Source organism: Petaurus breviceps, unplaced genomic scaffold, assembly GCF_028583685.1.
Source record: "Petaurus breviceps papuanus isolate PSGF00001 unplaced genomic scaffold, PetGlider_PUasm1.0 91133, whole genome shotgun sequence".
Classification (NCBI taxonomy): domain Eukaryota; kingdom Metazoa; phylum Chordata; class Mammalia; order Diprotodontia; family Petauridae; genus Petaurus; species Petaurus breviceps.
Genome location: NW_027187419.1, coordinates 9,824,341 through 9,843,273, shown reverse-complemented (window position 1 = coordinate 9,843,273; position 18,933 = coordinate 9,824,341). Strand labels below are relative to the sequence as shown.

Below are 18,933 nucleotides of genomic sequence, written 5' to 3'. Positions count from 1 at the left end.
TTTTGCATCTATATTCATGAGGGAGATTGGTCTATAATTTTCTTTCTCTGTTTTATCTCTTCCTGATTTAGGTATCAGTACTATATTTGTGTGATAAAAAGAATTTATTAGGACTCTTTCTTCACTAATTTTCCCAAATAGTTTGTAGATTATTGGAATCAATTGTTCTTTAAATGTTTGATAGAATTCACTAGTAAATCCTTCTGGCCCTGGAGAGTTTTTCCTAGGGAGTTGACTGATGGCTTGTTCAATTTCTTTTTCTGAGATGGGGTTATTTAAGTAATTAACTTCCTCTTCAGTTAATCTGGGCAACTTGTATTTTTGTAAATATTCATCCATTTCACTAAGATTGTTAAATTTATGTGCATACAATTGGGAAAAATAATTCCTAATTATTGTTTTGATTTCCTCTTCATTGGAGGTAGATTCACCCTTTTCATTTTTGATACTCATAATTTGGTTTTCTTCTTTCTTTTTTTTTTTTATCATATTGACTAAGGGTCTATTTATTTTGTTGGTTTTTTTTCATAAAACCAGCTCTTAGTTTTATTTATTAATTCAATAGTTTTCTTATTTCAATTTTATTAATCTCTCCTTTGGTTTTCAATATTTCTAATTTAGTATTTAATTGGGGATTTTGAATTTGTTCTTTTTGTAGGTTTTTCAATTGCATGCCCAATTTGTTGACCTCCCTTTCTCTAATTTAATCACGTATGCACTCAGGGATATAAAACTTCCCCTAAGAACTGCCTTTAATGCATCCCACAAACTTTGGTATGTTGTCTCATTATTATCATTCTCTTGAATGAAATTACTGATTGTTTCTACAATTTCTTGTTTGACCCACTTATTCTTTAGGATTAAATTGTTTAATTTCCAATTAGTTTTTAGTCTGTCTTTCCATGGCCCTTTATTGCATATTTTTATTGCATCATGATCTGAAAAGGATGCATTTAATATTTCTGCCTTATTGCGTAGAATTGTGAGGTTTTTATGCCCTAGAATGTGGTCAATTTTTGAGTATGTGCCATGAACCGCTGAGAAGAAAGTATATTCCTTTTTATCCCCATTCAGTTTTCTCCAGAGATCTATCATACCTCTCTAAAATCCTGTTCACCTCCTTAACTTCTTTCTTGTTTATTTTGAGGTTAGATTTATCAAGTTCAAAGAGGGGGAGATTAAGGTCTCCCACTAGTATAGTTTTGGTATCTATTTCTTCCTCTAATTCCTTTACCTTCTCCTCTAGGAATTTGGATGCTAAACCACTTGGTGCATATATGTTAAGGAATGATATTGCTTCATTCTCGATGGTGCCATTTAACAGGATATAGTTTCCTTCCTTATCTCTTTTAATTAGGTCAATTTTTGCTTTTGCTTTATCTGAGATAAGGATTGCTACCCCTGGTTTTTTTTTTTTACTTTAGCTGAGGCATAATATATTTTACTCCAGCCTTTTACCTTTACACTGTGTGTATCCTTCTGTTTCAGATGTGTTTCTTGTAAACAGCATATTGTGGGATTATGATTTCTAATCCATTCTGCTATCCATCTCTGTTTTATGGGAGAGTTCATTCCATTCACATTTACAGTTATAATTGTTATCTGTTTCTTTCCCTCAATCCTATTCCTGCCCCTGTTAATGTTCATATTTTCCCCCCATCTCCCTTCCTCCCCCTTAATAGTTTTCCTTTTGACCGCCGCCTCCCTCAGTATTCCCTTATCAGCCCCTCTCCCTTTTTCTTCCCTTTCTCCTTACTTCTTCCCTCCCTACTAACCACTCCCCCCCTTTCATAGCCCTTTCCCCCTCCTACTGCCTGTAGGATATTTTTATACTTAATGAAGCATGTTATTTCTTCTTCACACCAAGAGTGACAGGAAGAAATCTCATGCAAAGCTCCTCTCCCTCTCCTCTTTCCCTCTAAAATTATACTTTTTGCATTTCTTCTCCATAGAGTCCTATGCTTAACTGGTTGTTATTCCCTCCTTGCACCAGAACCAATGAGGGAAAATCTCATATGATACCCATCTCCCTCCCTTCTTTTCCTCTGCTATACAGTGTTTATGCCTCTTTGTGTGGCATAATTTACCCTTTTCCACTTCATTCATTCCCTTTCTTCCATTGCAGTCCCTTTGTAGTCCTTAATAAGATTTTTTAAAATTGTCATTTTGTGTATTTTATACTCATACCCTCTATTTGTGTATAACCAGTTTGTTCTTATCAAATAGCACGGTGTGTGTGTGTTTTCCTTGTTTACCTTTCTATGTCACTGTTGCATCTCATAATTGGAGGTTGAATTTTCCATTGAGTTCTGGCTTTTTTATCTGGAACACTGTTATATTGTTGAATGACTATCTCTTTGCCTTGAAGAATATGTTCAGTCTCGCTGGGTATGTGATCCTTGCTTGTAACCCGAGCTCTTTTGTCTTCCAGAAAATTGTATTCCACTGCCTCCGATCTTTCAGTGTAGAGGCTGCCAAATCCTGTGTGATCCTCACTGTGGACCCTTGATATTTGAATTGTTTCTTTCTGGCCGCTTGGAGTATTTTCTCTTTTATCTGGTAGTTCTGGAGTTTGGCCACAACATTTTGAGGACTTTTCAGTTTGGGATCTCTTTCAGCAGGTGTTCTGTAGATTCTCTCAATTTCTATTTTACCCTCAGGTTCTAGTATCTCAGGGCAGTTTTCCTTAATGAGCTCTTGGAGAATGTTGTCCAGGCTCATTTTTTCATCATGATTTTCTGGTAGGCCTATGATTCTCAGATTATCTCTCCTGGATCTGTTTTAGTTATTTTTTCTTTGAGGTATTTTACCTCTTTTTCTAATTTTTCATTTTTGTTGTTTTGTTTGACTAATTCTTGATTCCTCATAGAGTTATTTGTTTCAATTTGGTTGATTCTAGTTTTTAGCGAATCATTTTCCTTGGTTAATTTTTGGAGCTCCTTTTCCATATTATACACTTTTCTTTTTAGAGAGATGTTTTCTTCATTATAATGTTTTTCTAATTCTGCTATTTTGGTTTTGAGAGAATTATTCATTTTGTCTTCTATCTCTCTCATTCAGTTTTCAAAGTTCCTTTTGATCTCATCTAGGAGAGCTTTCTGTATTTGGGACCCATTCCCTGTTGATATTTCAGCTGTGGGTGTGGAGTCACCATTGTCTCCCTCTGAGTTTGGTTCCTCCCTCTGAGGATAGTAGGACTCCAGAGTCTTTGTCTTTGTAGTCTACTTTCTACCCATTTTGAGGCAGGGCCCTAGCCACACCCTTCCTCTAGGGATCCCAAGCCTTTACTGTAGAGGGTTTTGCCCTGGGGCAAGAGTTACTATGTTTTCAGGGTCAGAGGAGGGGGGTGTTTGGAGCAGGTGAGGTTCACTCTGTCATCCTGGTCTTTGGAGGTCCTGATAGGGTTTTTTTTTTTTTTTAAATTTCTCAGCTATGAAGTGGTAGCCCCAGGAGTATTTGCTGTCCAGGACAGGAACCCCTGTATTTGGTTCTTACCTTGCTCTTTCCAGTCCCAGCCCTTTGGTGATAGGCCTGGTAGTGGCCCTTGTGTTTGGTGGGACGACTTGCCCTCTGCATCTGCTGGCTGCGCCTTCTGAGCCTGCCTCATGCATCTCATTCTTCATGTAATACAAAGGTACTTTTTGATCAGTCACATAATATCACAGTGAAGGTGCACAGCTTTCCATGGTCAGTAACATAAAGGACCTCATTTTAATATCCCCCCCTCTTTGGTTAATCAGCAAGCATTTATTAAGTTCCTACCGTGCACCAGGAACAAAGTTAGACCCTGGGGATACAAATGCAAAAATAAAATAATCCCTGTCCTCAAGTAGCTTACATTGTATCTGAGGCCATACCATGTATTTATGCAGCCCAGGTTAGGTGGTCATAATTTTTAAATCTTCCCTAAAGTTAACAAACTGCATTATAATTACTCACATTTCTATAGCACTTACACTTAGCTCATGACACCCCAGTCAGATAGGTAGCACAATTCAATTCAGTTTGACAAATATTAAGTTCCTACTGTGTATCAGGCACTGCTATTGATGCCCTAGTCTCCAGGTGAGAAAACTGAGGTTCCAAGAGAAGAAGTAATTTTAGTTAGTCCTCAGTCATTTAGCAAGTAGCTGTCAGCATTGGAACCTAGCTCACCTTGACTCTTCCTCTTCACTCTTGCATTCTTATCAACTCTCAGAATTTTATTTTTAAATATTCCCCATCCCGATTCAGGTACAGATGAAGACAGAATGAAGTCCTGCCAAGATTTATTGTAGAGGAAAGGCTAGTATGCATTAAATGAAATTGATTTGTTTTACATTGACATCACTCTCATATTTTTAATGGTAACATCATTCCTCCCCCAACCCCCAATAAGTCCTTGACATTCAGAAAGTTCAAATTACACATTAAAATCACTATAGGAAAGTAATCTTTAATGAAAATTTTTTTCCACCCAATCCCAGAGGGAACATGAGCACTCACAATTGAATGATGCATGTAACAAAAGGCACAACTAAGGTTGAAAGCATTTATGATGAAGTACAGGATAAAATTTCCACTTTGTCCTCTGTCTACGCCCTTAGACTAGATGGATTTATAAGTTCAGAGCAGATCAATGGAGCATTCCTCCTCAAAGGTGTGGAGGGGCCATGTAATTGAATAACTCTGGGTGGCTTTAGAAATGGTAAAGCTGGGAGCATATCTTGAATAGCTCAGCATTTTCTTTAAATGTGTTTCTGCATGTATGTGTGCATGTGTATGACATGTGTTAAAACAAACATTTGCTCAGATCAGCATGGTGAAATGGGTCAGAATTCCCTCCAGCATTTAATAATGTTTTTGGTTTCCTTCTTTGCCTTTTACAGTTTTGGGGGTGGGGAGGGGATGAAGTTTTTGGACCAGAGAGAAAGAGCTTCAGTCAAGGAGAGTATTTGGCATTTCCCTCTTGACCACATACCTCCTTGAAAGCTATTAAATGGAATTCAGAATAATTCAGCCTTGGGATGTGTAGGCTGCCTTAGTCTTTGCAAGCTGGACATTCCCAATGGAAGAATTTGAGATTAGATGTTGGGATTAGATTTTGTATGAACAAAATCTGAGTCTGTAGAAAGATTATTCACTTACTCTATTAATGACCAGGGCTGAATAGCTATTTTATAGGCATTTGTTTATTTATTTTGTACATTTTTAAACAGATTCCCACACTCCCCCCCCTTATTTTCACTCATTCATTGGGGCTTTTGGGGGGGGGGGGGTTTGCTTGTTTGTTTGTTTTGTTTTGGTATGCAGTAGAAACAAGTATACTTAAACAGTGTCTTCTTTCATGTTTGGATAAAATCCTTTTGAAATGTTGACCCTGAAGCAAATTTCCATAACTTAGGGTAGTAAGGTTCCTTCAAGGTAATTTCATCCAAACACTAACCAAATCATAGTCTATCCACAGAATCTTTAACTAATGGTTATCCAACCTTCAAATGAACAACTCCAGACTTGGAGATTCTGGACCGCTCTGCTCATTTTGCACTTGTATGCTTGGTCATTTTGAGCCCAAATACAGGACTTGATATAATGCCTAAATTTCACCTCATTTTATTTGGGCCATCTTTTCAATCTGTTGAGATTTCACTGGATTCTAATTCTTTCTTCTAGCATTAGTATCTCTAGTTTCCTACCTAACTGTATCTATAAATTTGATATTTTCTCATAGGTTCCCAAAGTGGACGATACTGCCTCCCTGGGGGCTGCTGGAATCATCCAGGGGGCGGTAATAACTTCAGGTGCCCTTGGGAGCATTGAGTAAAAATAAAGGGGTGGTGGAAACATAAGGAAAGAAGAAAAGGGAAGAAAAATTTGTGTAACAAAATTTGTGTATTAATCTGTGGCTCAGCCTATCATAAAAAGAATATAGTTCTGACATTTAAAACTGAGTGAAGGATTGCTGATTTGTTGGCTTTTATTCTCATGTCTTAATTTCATGGTTAACATTAGTTTTAGTGTCTCTAAAAAGGGGAGAATCCCCTTTGATCTCTAATAATTCTGTTGAGTTACTAAAAGGAAATTTATTTTAAAAAATTATGGCCAGAGCTGCATGGAAGTATAATCCATAAAAAATTTCCCCTTTGTATGCTGACAAGTGAAGAAAGTCTCCAAGGGTAGTGGATGGGTTTGTTTGATACCATTCTGGGAAGAAACTTTATTGTTACTGTTATCTCCTGTGTTTTCTAGCCTCTAAATACCTTGACATATACATAATGCAAATTCTCTCTCTCTGTACATATGTACAATTATATGTAAGATATGAACGTGTGTATATGTGTATGTGGCTATCTAGTTCCTTTATGTTATTGTCTCTATTGTCTGCATTAGTTATGTCTATTTCAGATGGTAACCTCCCAAAGAATAGGGACAGTATCCATACAGTCTTCCCTATTTTGCCCATACCAGCCACATTTAAATAGGTACTGAATAAATATGTTTGATACTAATTATTATTTAAAGAAATTTAGATATATGGATGTTTGTAAACATGTTGAATCTTCTGCAATTCTAATAAAACAACATACTAGAAATATATTGCATCTTCCAGGTGAAACATGTCTTCTAATTGGTACTTTGGGATGGCTTAACTCAGTGTCTGATACATAGTAGGAACTGGACAAATGCTTAGAAATTATTTGGGGCAAGGAGGATTTATTAACTTGGGAATTCTACCCCCTACATAGATGAAAGCACACATCTGAACTAAAATAAAAGATTTTTTTGAGTTAAAAAAAGAAAATTTTGTATAACAGAGTTAAAGTCATAGTGATTACATGATTTTCCAAATAAACACACAATAGCAAGTTATAACCAAGCAGTGGTCAAGTCCTCTGACAGGTCTTAATAAGCAAGTGTTGGTAGGTGAGTGTGTTGTGCATTGTCAGGAATTCCAGCATGCATTATCAGGAATGTGTGTGTATAATGACTTGTTGACAATACAATAGTATGTGATACAATTACATGACACAATATTGTGTCATCAAAATTCTATGCAGGAAAAACCCCACAAATTTACAATAAATTATTAAATTTAAGATGTGTCATTTAAAAATACTTTTTGAAATTATGCAAATTAAAAAAAACTGTTAGAGAAAGTGGATTTGGGGGGGGGGATGTTGCTGAGTAATTTTTCTTTTCAAATTTTTATTTATTTATTTATTTGACAAAGAGAAGATTTTATATTTGAGCATGAAGGAATAGAGAGATGCCAGTGTTTATTGAATGGTTTAGGGGGAGATTTGTGACATAGTCAAACTGGTGTTTTAGGAAGATTAATTTGCTAGTTTAGTGGAGGATGGAACATAATGGAGATACTCTTGAGGTAGGGAGATCAACTGGTAGGCAATAGTCCAGGCGTAAGGTAATGAGGGCCAGCACTAGACAGGTATCCCACACAGGGGCATGGTGAAGAAGTCAGAAGTTCCAAAAGGGTGTAGCCAGGGGAGAAATGACATATTCTCGGCTCAGCCCTCTCCTTAAATGGAGGCTTTGGCATTCATGGATCCACCCCTCCAGAAACAGAGAGTAATGATAAGATAGAGTATCAAGGCTGATGGGATCTGGTAGGGTGATGAGGTTTTCCCAATAATGAGCTTTCTCAAAAGGCACTATGACCACTGGTTTCTTTTTCAGCTTCTCACATTTTCTCATCTTACAGACTTGGTGGCTATATTTTCATTTTGTTGTTTTTGTTGTTGTTTTTGGAGGGGGGAAGGGAGGGTGATTGGGGTTAAGTGACTTGCCCAAGGTCACACAGCTAGTAGTAGTAAGTGTTAAGTGTCTGAGGCCTAATTTGAACTCAGATCCTCACGACTCCAGGGCCAGTGCTCTATTCACTGTGTCACCTAACTGCCTCCATATTTTCATTTTTTACAGGACATACATTCACCACAATTTACCTTCTGTTGGCAAGGTTCACAAATTCCACATCTCTTTCATTTCTTCTTTTCTAAAGTAGAGAGCAAGGTAGTATAAGAGAAATGACAAGAGTAAAAGGCAGTGCTGGAAAATGCCATGGATACAGAAATCACATTAGTTGCACTGATCTGGAGACTGTCTCCATTCAATTGACCAGGATCACTTGGTGTCAATTTGGGGTCTTCTGATAAAGAATTTGATTCTTTGTTTAGTTTACTCTCAGGAACTATTGAGAAATTATGATTCTTGGATGGCAATTCTGAAAGCAAGAAAGCATCATATAGTTTATGCATCTCTTGATCAACTATTACCTGTTGTGGTGGCAACTAATCTTTTCTCAAAGTTTGGTGATGAACTAGCAATCTGACCTGCATCTAGAGTCAAAGTTTTGGGTCACAGGTCGGTCTAAAGAATCATTAATGGCATCTTGCTAGTCTGATCCTGCTAAGAGGTATTTCACTAAAGAGGTAGGAAAAATGGGCCCACTAGGTGCCATTATATTTTGGAGATCCACTTCAGATTTGCCTTTATAACAGGAGGGTTGATATGAATCAGATTTCTCCTTTGTCGGCTCCAAATCAGGGTGAATCAGTTTAAGAAATTCTGCTCTTAAGCCCTATTCTTCTAGATGCGTGTTGGGACTTGATTTAGACATCACTACATGGTCAGCATTTTCAAATAAAGGAATAGGTGTTGGGTTTGGGGCAAGAGCTTGAACAAGGTCACTTGAATCATTTAATAACTTTTCAAGGAATAGGTCTTCACACTTCCAGTTCTCTTCTGAGGCCTCAGAAATTTGAATTGGTAGGCTGCTATGAGTAGGACTATTTTTTATGGGATCCTCTACACATTGGAACCAAGTAGCATCTTCATTAAATGGCATGTTTTCTTGTCCATTATCTTTGATTGGGGATGCAGAGGGAAAAACTATCAGATCTTCTTTGTCAGGAGAGATTAGGCTTACTTGTGACCAATCTGTAGCTTTTTCGATTTCTACTATATGCTCTTTGGACTCTCCCAGACTCCATATTTGCATTTATCTTCCTTTTCCAATGTCTTAGAGGATGGACTTTTCTAAGGTGTTGTAATGACCACTGTAGATTGGAACAGGCAATGAATTAGAGGGGTGCTTCAAAGAGACATTGTAAAGCCATTGCAGGATAAGGACTGAATTCTTGGAAAAGGACAATAGCTTGATCCAGACTCCTTTGAGCAGCTCCAGCTCTTGTCAGAAGACTTCTTATTGGCACAGGTAGTTTTGTTTTACTTTTTCTTAACATTTCTTTCTTTCTTGCATCAACTGTTTCAATTTTGCAGCAATCAGAGCTTTTACCAATGTCACTTTTTGGTCATAATCTTGGATGCCTAATTTAGTTGGCTGTTTTTCTTTTTGCTTAGATCTTCCTTTCCAACTAATCTGGAGGATCTCCCATGATGGGAGTGAGACATAACTAACAAGAAGAAGAAAATGGAAAGGGGTGGGGTACAAATTCATGGGCCCTTCCAAAAGTCTCACTTAAACTGAAAATTTGGTTGTTCCATTCCTGAGCTCTGTCATAGCAGTGTTTGAATCTTCAAGAGCTTGAGATTAGGCTATTTGCAAGTGTCAGGAAACCATATGTTGAGGTCTAGGGACTGCTGGGAACCTCGAAATTCAAGGGCAATGGACAACAGTTCTGTCTCAAAGAATTAGACCCATGCCTTCTTTCAGTCAGAGACAGGGTTTATTAAAACACCAATTGGGGTGGGTGAAATTTTAAGAATCTGGGCATTTGCAATACTTGTATAGACAATTGGGTGAAATTCTTAAGGAATCTGAGTCTGAGTAATTTTTTTTAAAAGGGGGTAGCAGACCAAATAAGTTTGAGAACCTCTGATCTAAATCATAGATAGAAGGGTAGACTTGTGGTAAGCAAGTTAAGAATCCTGATCCTTACACTTAGTAAATGTGACCTTGGGCAAATCAAGTGAACTCTGAATCTCAGATTCCATCTTTAAAATGGGGATGATAATAAAGCATCTATTTTGCAAGATTGTGATAAAAATACTTGGAAACCCAAAGAAGTAGACCAATGTGAATAGCAGCAGTGGCAGCAGTGCTGTTTAATGGATAGATCCCAAACCGTGCTTCAGATACCTACTAGCTATGTGATTCTAACAAAGTCTGTTAAACTCTCAGTTTCCCCATATGTACTGGAACTCATGTCCTCTAAGGAAGGCCCCTTCCAGCTTTAAATCTGTGCTTCTGTGATTAAGCAGATCAAATCTAAAGGCAAAGAGTCCCATTGTACTATATTTGTTTCATTTCTAATCTTTATATATTATCAGCTTCATTGAAAATTGTCTGAAATAACTATCAATGTTTATCATTTTACTGTGAGTTGTAATAAAATCACCCATAAGTATGCAACATGTTTTTTTTTAATCTATTTAAATGGAAAAGCAAGTCTTGCAATGAGATTTGGTAGGGAAAGAAGGAATCAGAAAATTTCTAACACACCCTGTGACTTGTGCTCTTTCTTATTCTAAACTTATTACCATAGAGAAGCAGTTTGGAAGGAAGAAAGAAGATTTGTTCTGGCCGTCTCATTGGAAAAATAATTTTAAAACGTTTTCCCCTCTTCCTTTCTTCATTGTTCTGTTACTTCCTATAAATCACTGGGCAAGTTTTTTAACTCTTTTCTGTGCCTGTTTTCATCTTCACTGTGAGAAAACATGATTGTTGAACTGGAAAGGCTTTTTACAAGTTATTTCAATCATGTAAATTAACTTTCTTCCCCTCCCCCTTCACTCTCTTCCATCTTTGGAAAGTCAATGCAAGAACTCTTAAGGAGATATCCCAGAACACATATTTCCTTCTTTGCTAGTTAAACTGACAAAGGACCCCAAAATGTGTGTGAAGAGATCTTGAAGTTGTGTTAGAATGAATTATAAGATGGCATATAATCTTTTCCTGAATTTGTAATGTTGGTTGCAGGGTAGTTATAGAGATTCCCTTGCTGTATACCAAAATATACCCGATCACATTGTAACATGTTGGGTTTCTTTTTTTCTGCTCAAGCCATAGCAACCAAACAATAGCAAGAAAGTCTAAGGGAAAAGAATTTATTCTACTAAGTATCTTAATGTTCCTTAGATCCTAGGAAGAAGATATTTAAAAGAAAATCTGTCACAAATCGGGCCTTTTGGGGGCTTCGGTACTCACCTGGACAACATACCAGTATCTCCAATGCCCCTAATGCCAGGGAAGTTTTTTGGGGTTTCACTGTGATCTGTAAGAATGACAACCTCCTCAAATCTGTTTTGGTGAGTCTCCCTCCATTCTTCTCAGCTGCACAACGCAAAAGGTGAAAAAGTTTGGGAAAGGAAGAGCATGATAACCTAGGTATTTGCTTTTGAAATTGGTGTTCAGTGTTTAGTGAGTGGGGAGATCATTCCAGAGAGAGGAAAGAAAGGGAATGAGCCAAAGCAGAGGTAGAGCAATGACCAAATTCTCATCCTCACCTTACCTTTTCCTTCTGTGCAAGAAAGGGGCAAAACATCAAGAACAAAATACAAGTGATGTTTTCCATTATCAGATCCTCCTTCCCCTGGATTGAATATGGGCAGAGAATATGGTCAGTGAACCAGATCCCAGAATGGCTTTTATATGGCCAGTTAAAGAGAGGTGGCCACAAAGAAAGGAGTCAGAGAGATTCTGGGAAGATGCCTTGAAATTGAGGTTTTAAAACATTCCATGACTATGGACTTAGCTAGACTCAGACAATATTACTTCACCTCTCTGGGCCTCTGTTTCCTCAAATGTAAAATGAGTAGACTGGACTTGATGATCTTATGTCCCTTCCAGTTCCAAATCTATCATCCTATAATTGAACTGAACTGAACAGACTAAATAATTTCATCTTAAGGCTTTAAGGAATGAGGTTGCTTGTGGTGCAGAGAACTAGGGATCTGGGAAGCAGTCACAAATCATTTTTAAGCTAAGTGGAACAGTGGATAAAGCACTGGACCTGGATTCAGAAAGTCCTGAGTTCAGATCAAGATGAGATATTTGTAAAGTGAATTATAAGCTCCAAAGTACTATGTAAATAGCTATTATAGTGCAGTGGGGTAAGATCTACTACCAAAATGATTTTTCAAGATCACATTTTATGGACCACTCCACCTATACTGCTTAGGAAGGACAGTAATGCAGGTTGGTCAACCATTCCCCATTTGATGGACATCCCTTCAATTTCCAATACATTGTCATCACAAAATGAACTGCTATAAATATTTTTGTATATGTAGGTCTTTTCAAAAGTAGATGCCTCTTTAAGGCATTTGCAGGATAGACCATAAGTCATTCTTCTTTGAAGATAATTAATTGTCCTGATATTCCTTTCCTTAACACAGAACTGATACAGTTATGATGTTCAATAAACAACAGAATCATATCTTAATTTCATAACTTTGCATCATTTGCCTAATTATTCCCATACCATTATGATTAATTAAAGGACCTTAACTTACAAAGAAATATATAACCAGTAGCAGATGTCAAGGCTAAATACTTAACTAGTTGTTTGCTTGGAATAAAGAAAGGACTAAAATTCTAGGCCAAATAGCTCAAATCTTATACCTGCACCTTATTGTAGAAACTCAGATTGCCCCAGTATTAGCCAGTAAGATAAGATTTAATTTTGTGTTCATACTTATCATCTGATATGATTATAGAAATTTGTCATAAAAGAAGAATAGGAACATAAGGGAAAATGTTCCCTTATTTTGATGTCAATTCCAGACAAAAGTTATATAGATAACTGACTGCATTGAGCCAGGCTTAAAGTTAGTCAGGTAGAATTTTGTCCATTCAAGAAATATCATATTGGGGAAATTGAATCAGGATAACCCTACCTTAGCCCATGCCAATAGTCATTTTCCCAGTCTTTTTTCCATGAGAACTCCTCCTGCTGTTCATAGATGTAAAACTCCAAAAGGTTACTGGCTTCATGGATCATTGGCTCAATAGCATTCCTAGATATCAAGATCATACCTAGAATCAAACTCAGAATAATACCAGTTACAGTTACTTAAATTGTAAATTCCAACAATCAGAGCGTAAGGTGGATTCAGCTCTTAAGTATCACATATCCTAGATAACAAGTGTTGACTATAATCTCAAATTGCTAACAGTAAGAGATTCATTATGAAAGGTCACCATTTATCTTGATATAAATAGTACTCATGGCAAGTAGATTTTTTTCATTCTTAAGTTCAACATTACGCAAATGATTTTGCTTCAAGAAGCTTAATAACAAACAACAAAAGACTTGGGATGGGATGTGTAAATATAATAATCCCAAATTGTATACAGAAAACAGATTATATGAAAAGCTGTCTATAGCAAAACATGTTCAGTTATTAACCACATTCAAATGTACATAAACCTAGACTACTCTCAGAATCCCTTTTTAAAAAATGGGAACATCTTTAAGGTGACTCTTAACTAGTTTGCATGCATTTCAGAGCATGCTCTATACACAGGTTCTAATTCCAAATTAAATAACAATCATAAGAAAAATCAGATTTCCTGTTAATGTGACAATGTTACTACTCTTCACTAACATAATTGTCTGTACTGAAATCCTATTCCTTAAGACAAAAACAAAAGAGGTTCTAGATTTTAATCTTCAAAATTAATAGATTTACATTTTTGTTTCACAACCTTTGTCTAACTGTACTCATATCACTCTGAAAGAATGAGATACTTCTGGGAAATGAATCTTATACAAATAACAAGTTGTAGCACAAATTTAATTCTTGCTTAGGCCATGGGGTCACAACAAATTCAGATCAAGACAGCAAGATCTTTCCTACTTACAGTTTATTACAGCTATTCAGATGTTTAGTATTACTCTAATGACTAATAGATCCAGTATTGTGATGGCAAACTTCTACTTTGTATACCCTTATAAAAGAAATTTGTTATGAGAGCTATAAGCAGGGACATGGTTATAATAGCATCAAAACTGTTCCTTGAGGCATATACCACTATAAGTAGCCTAGCATACGGAACCAGATGGACAGATTTCTTGTATAGGAAAATGAATTCATTCCCAAGGTAACTTCTCTACCTCATTCCCAGGACAGATATTCACTAGCCTTAGATCTCAGGTGTTGTTTCCATTGAGTTGCTGACTGACAAGGCCAGTCCAATGATACAACAAGCCTAAGAATGAAACTCAGGAAGAATATTCAGGGTCTACCTTCTCCCCCTTCAATTTTTCTCCTCAAACAATTATTTCACTAATCACAGTAGATCTGGACACAATTGTTGTCAATATCAAATTATTGTAATAAATTAGCTTACCAATAAAAATTTAGTAGGCCTTTTAAAAATCACACAGATTTTTAGAAAAGTTTTTTTATATAAACATTTCTTTTAAAAATTATTTTCCTTTCCTAAAAACAGCTTAAAATTTATTCTGATGTTAAAAAGATAATCACTAAACTTTTATGAAACAAAATTAATTGAAAACCTCTAAAATAACAGATATCTTTCTCTTATTCAATGATAAAGCAAAAATAAATCCTTAAAATCAGAATTTATCAAAACTAAGTTGCTGTAAATTGTCTTTAAGTAATACAAATAAATCCCCAAATTGCCATAAAACCAAAATAAATTTCTAATCATAAGGAATTCCTAAGTACCATCTTTCTCTAATCAAAAAGTATTTATGCTAAGGAAGAGATTCAGTTTTTCTAAGCAAACAAACAAACAACTGATATCCAATTAAATTATTTTATGGTTCAAAGTCCTTTAAAATTAAAGACTGGGAGTAAAAACTAAAGAGTCTTCTGAAGAAAATTGTATCCTGAAGAATATTGACAAAGTCAATGTCCCTCATCTAATTAAAAAAAATTATAGATTAAACTATCAACACAAACTTGCATTTAAATAAATAAATAATATATAAATCCACAAAATAGTCATATTTTTTACTTAAAAAAGAATATATATATAGCGTCACAAGATCTCATGTTTTTGCATTATCTTGTGATCTTTTTCTTCTTTGTATTTATAAGATTTTGTGCTATTATCATTTTTTAATGCCTTTAACTTTCTTAGCTAAGTTTGTTGTGAGTCTCGGTCTTTGTCCCTGCTATCAAAACCCTCTCTCCATGCAATTATGGTTTTTAGAGTTACAAACTCAAGTTTCATAAGAAGAACTTTTCTGTTTATAAGAACTAAAGGAAATGACACATTCAAGAGTGAAATCCAAAGTAAATATTGACTGACTGATAGTAGGAGACACATCCTTTTTTTGACACTGGCATAGTTACTCAGATTTATATTTGTGAAGTTTAGGCAGCCATAGAAAAGTAATTTCTGTATAGGGGTCATATAGACAAATGCTAAAAGTGTGAGAAATAAGTGGATGAGGTACAGTAGACTAATTTATATACTTGAGACAACTCAAATAAGTTATTTCAGTAGTATGATGTATTTATGTACAAGAATAAGCTAGAGAAAAATGTTTATCACATTATATTTTGCAATACTGCTAATGAGGAATTAATCACAAGTACAGTTTTCCCTTGGCTAATTTCCTCTTTTGTTATGTTTTATCAAAGGGGATATGCCATATTTATACCTAGATAACCCCCTTTCCAATGCCCTTTATTTTAAAGTCTTAAGAAAATGATTTAAGGGGAGACAAGATGGCGGAATAGAAACAGGACTTCCTGTGGCTCCAGCTTCCACCTCATCCAATACATGTAAAAAGTGACTCTAAACAAATTTTAGAGCTACAGAACCCACAAAGGTACACAGAGAAAGAAATCTCCCACTGAAGGCAGCCTGGCAGGCTGGCAGGAAGGGGCTATCACACCAAGCTGGCATCTGAGCCCAACCCCCCCAACTCCCTACCCCTCCACCCCTGTGAGCCATGTGATTTTGGCTCCAGCATGGCCCTGACCAGCAGTGGCCAAAGCAGACTTCAGGAGAGTGAAGCACCAGCAGCTGTGGTGGTTTCCATTCTTCTCAACCCATAAACACCAAAAGGTCAGTGTGGAACTCTGTTGGAACAGGGGTGGACAGAAGAGCAGGGTCCAGTCCCTGCCCCCAGGGTAAGAAGCAGTGGAGGTGCTGCAGCTGCTATGCAGCTGCCTCAGGAGCCCCTGACCTGCAGATTATAGGGGGACCAAGCGGCCAGTCTGAGGGTAATTGCTCTTGCTTTGACCTGCTTGGATATGGATTGCGGTCTTGGGTGAAGGTCCTGGGGTGTGTGGCCAGGTGCCAGAGCCTGTGGGGGCTTCAGAAAGGGTACCCTCCAGCGGCTGCGAAAGCCCCAGCAATTTGGGACAAAGCTCTCTCCATTCTGAAAGCAGAGTTCTACCATGCCAAAGAGTTCAAAAGTCAAGTAATTGACTGCCAACATGAGCAAGCAGAGGAAATGCAATCCTACCATAGATTCCTTTTTCAGGCACAAAAAAGATCAAGGCATGGAATGGGAGGAAGACAATGAAGTCAGAACTCCGGTATCCAAAGCTCCCAAGAAAAATATGAACTTTTTACAGGCCATAGAGGAGCTCAAGAAAGATTGTGAAAACCAAGTAAGAAAAGTGGAGGAAAAATTGGGAAGAGAAATGAAAATGATGCAAGAAAATCAAGAAAAGCAAGTGAACAGCCTGACTGAAGAAAATAACACCTTAAAAAATACACTAACTCAAATGGCAAAAGAGGCCCAAAAAGCCAATTAGGAGAAGAATGCGTTAAAAAGCCAAATTTGCCAGATGGAAAAGGAATTTCAAAAACTCACTGAAGAGAATAATTCCTTTAAAATTAGAATGGAGAAAATGGAAGCTAATGACTTTATGAGAAATTAAGATACTATAAAACAGATCCAAACAGATGAAAGAATAGAGGGAAATGTGAAATATCTCATTGGAAAAACCACTGGCCTGGAAAATAGATCCAGGAGAGATAATTAAAAAATTATTGGACTACCTGAAAGTCATGATCAAAAAAAAGAGCCTAAATACCACCTTTCAAGAAATTATCAAGCAAAATTGCCCTGATAATCCTAGAACCAGAGGGAAAAATAGAAATTGAAAGAATTCACTGATCACCTCTTGAAAAAGATCCCAAAAAGAAAACTCCTAGGAATATTATAGCTGAATTCCAGAGTTCCCAGGTCAAGGAGAAAATACTGCAAGCAGTCAGGAAGAAACAATTTGAGTGTTGTGGAAACACAATCAGGATAATGCAAGACCTAGCAGCTTCTACCTTAAGAGATTGAAGGGCTTGGAATATGATATTCCAGAGGTCATAGGAGCTAGGACTAAAACCAAGAATTACCTACCCAGCAAAACTGAGTATAATGCTACAGGGAAAAATATGGTCATTCAATGGAATAGAGGACTTTCAAGTATTCTGGATGGAAAAAACCAGAGCTGAACAGAAAATTTAACTTTCAAATACAACAAGCAAGAGAAGCATGAGAAGACAAACAGGGAAAAGAAATCATAAAGAACTCATTAAAGTCAAACTATTTACATTCTTACATGGAAAGACAATAATTTTAACTCATAAGATTTTTCTCAGTATGAGGACAGTTGAAGGGAATATACATACATATATGTATGTGTGTATACATACATATATGTATAGGAGGGTGTAGGTATGTAAAAATATATATGTGAGGGTGTGCATATGTATGTACATGTATAAATAGATGGAGAGCATAGGACAAGTTGAATATGAAGGGATGATATCTAAAAAATAAAGAGGTGAGAGAGGAATATATTGGGAGGAGAAAGGGAAAGATACAATAGGGTAAATTATCTCATATAAAAGAGACAAGAGAAAACTGTTGCAATGGAGGGGAAGAGCAGGAAGGTAAAAGGTAATGGGACAACCTGATTCTCATTGAATTTGGCTTAAGGAGGGAATAATATACACACTCAACTGGGTATCTTACCCTACAGGAAAATAGAGGGGAAGGGATTAAGAGAGAGGATGATAGAAGGGAGGGCAGATTGGGGGAGAGGGTAGTTAGAAGCAAACACTTTTGAAAAGGGACAGGGTCAAAGGAGAAAATAGAATAAGCGAGGGGCAGGATAGGATGGAAGGAAATATATTTAGTCTTTCACAATATACCTACTATGGAAATGTTTTGCATAACTACACAAGTACAACCTATATTGAATTGCTTATTTTCCCAGTGGGGAAAGGTGAGGAGGGAAGAAGGGAAAAAAATCTGAAACTCAAAAGTTTTAAAAACAAATGTGTATTAAAAAAAAAGAAAATTATTTAAGAACTCAGACCAAAGATTTACAAACATCATCAAGAAAAGAGATAATTGATTTAAATTCACCATTTATGTGCCTTCAAAGTGCAAAGCATTGAATAAAGACAAAAAGCAAACCATTCCTGCCTAAGGAGCTTGCATTTTCCTGGGGGATACTATCTATTTATCAAAAGAAGTAAATTGTAGAAAGCAAATTCAGCAGAGAGAACGGTTCTAATAAATTGGAAAGGTGGGCTTTGTTGGCTAGGAAAGGTCTTTTGTGGAAACTGCTACTGGAACTGTGTTTTGACAGAAACAAAATGAGTCTACCAGGTAGAAAAAGACTAGAAAATAGGTGGAAATTAGATTGTGGAGAGCTTTAAAATAGACTGAGACATTTATATTTTATCAGCAGTAGGAAGCTGCTGGAAAAAAAAAATTAGGAGTGGAATTATATGGTCACAGCTATGTTTTAGGAATATAAATGTGGTAGTTTTCCAGCAAGAAAACCATGTAGGAAGCTATTACAGTTGTACTAGGGAGAGGTGGTGAGGCCCTGAACTTATCAAGAGAAGGCAACACATACAAGAGATGTGAACATAGAATCATTAAGGATTGTAGAGTGAATTTTGCAGTGTATTTCAGTGGTAGTTAGTCATGGATAGAGTTGAGTTGGTAGGATTGTACATGGAATATCTTT

General features: G+C 36.6%; 1 long non-coding RNA gene across 2 annotated transcripts in view; it reads left to right on the top strand.

Moving 5' to 3' along the window:
• The window catches only part of LOC138154831 (uncharacterized), a 51,893-nt gene extending 40,633 nt beyond the window's left edge, over nt 1-11,260 (top strand). For both annotated transcript variants that reach the window (XR_011166687.1, XR_011166686.1), the window contains one exon: nt 11,096-11,260. This is a non-coding gene — a long non-coding RNA (uncharacterized lncRNA). The remainder of the gene's footprint in view (nt 1-11,095) is intronic.
• Nucleotides 11,261-18,933: the final 7,673 nt, after the last annotated feature.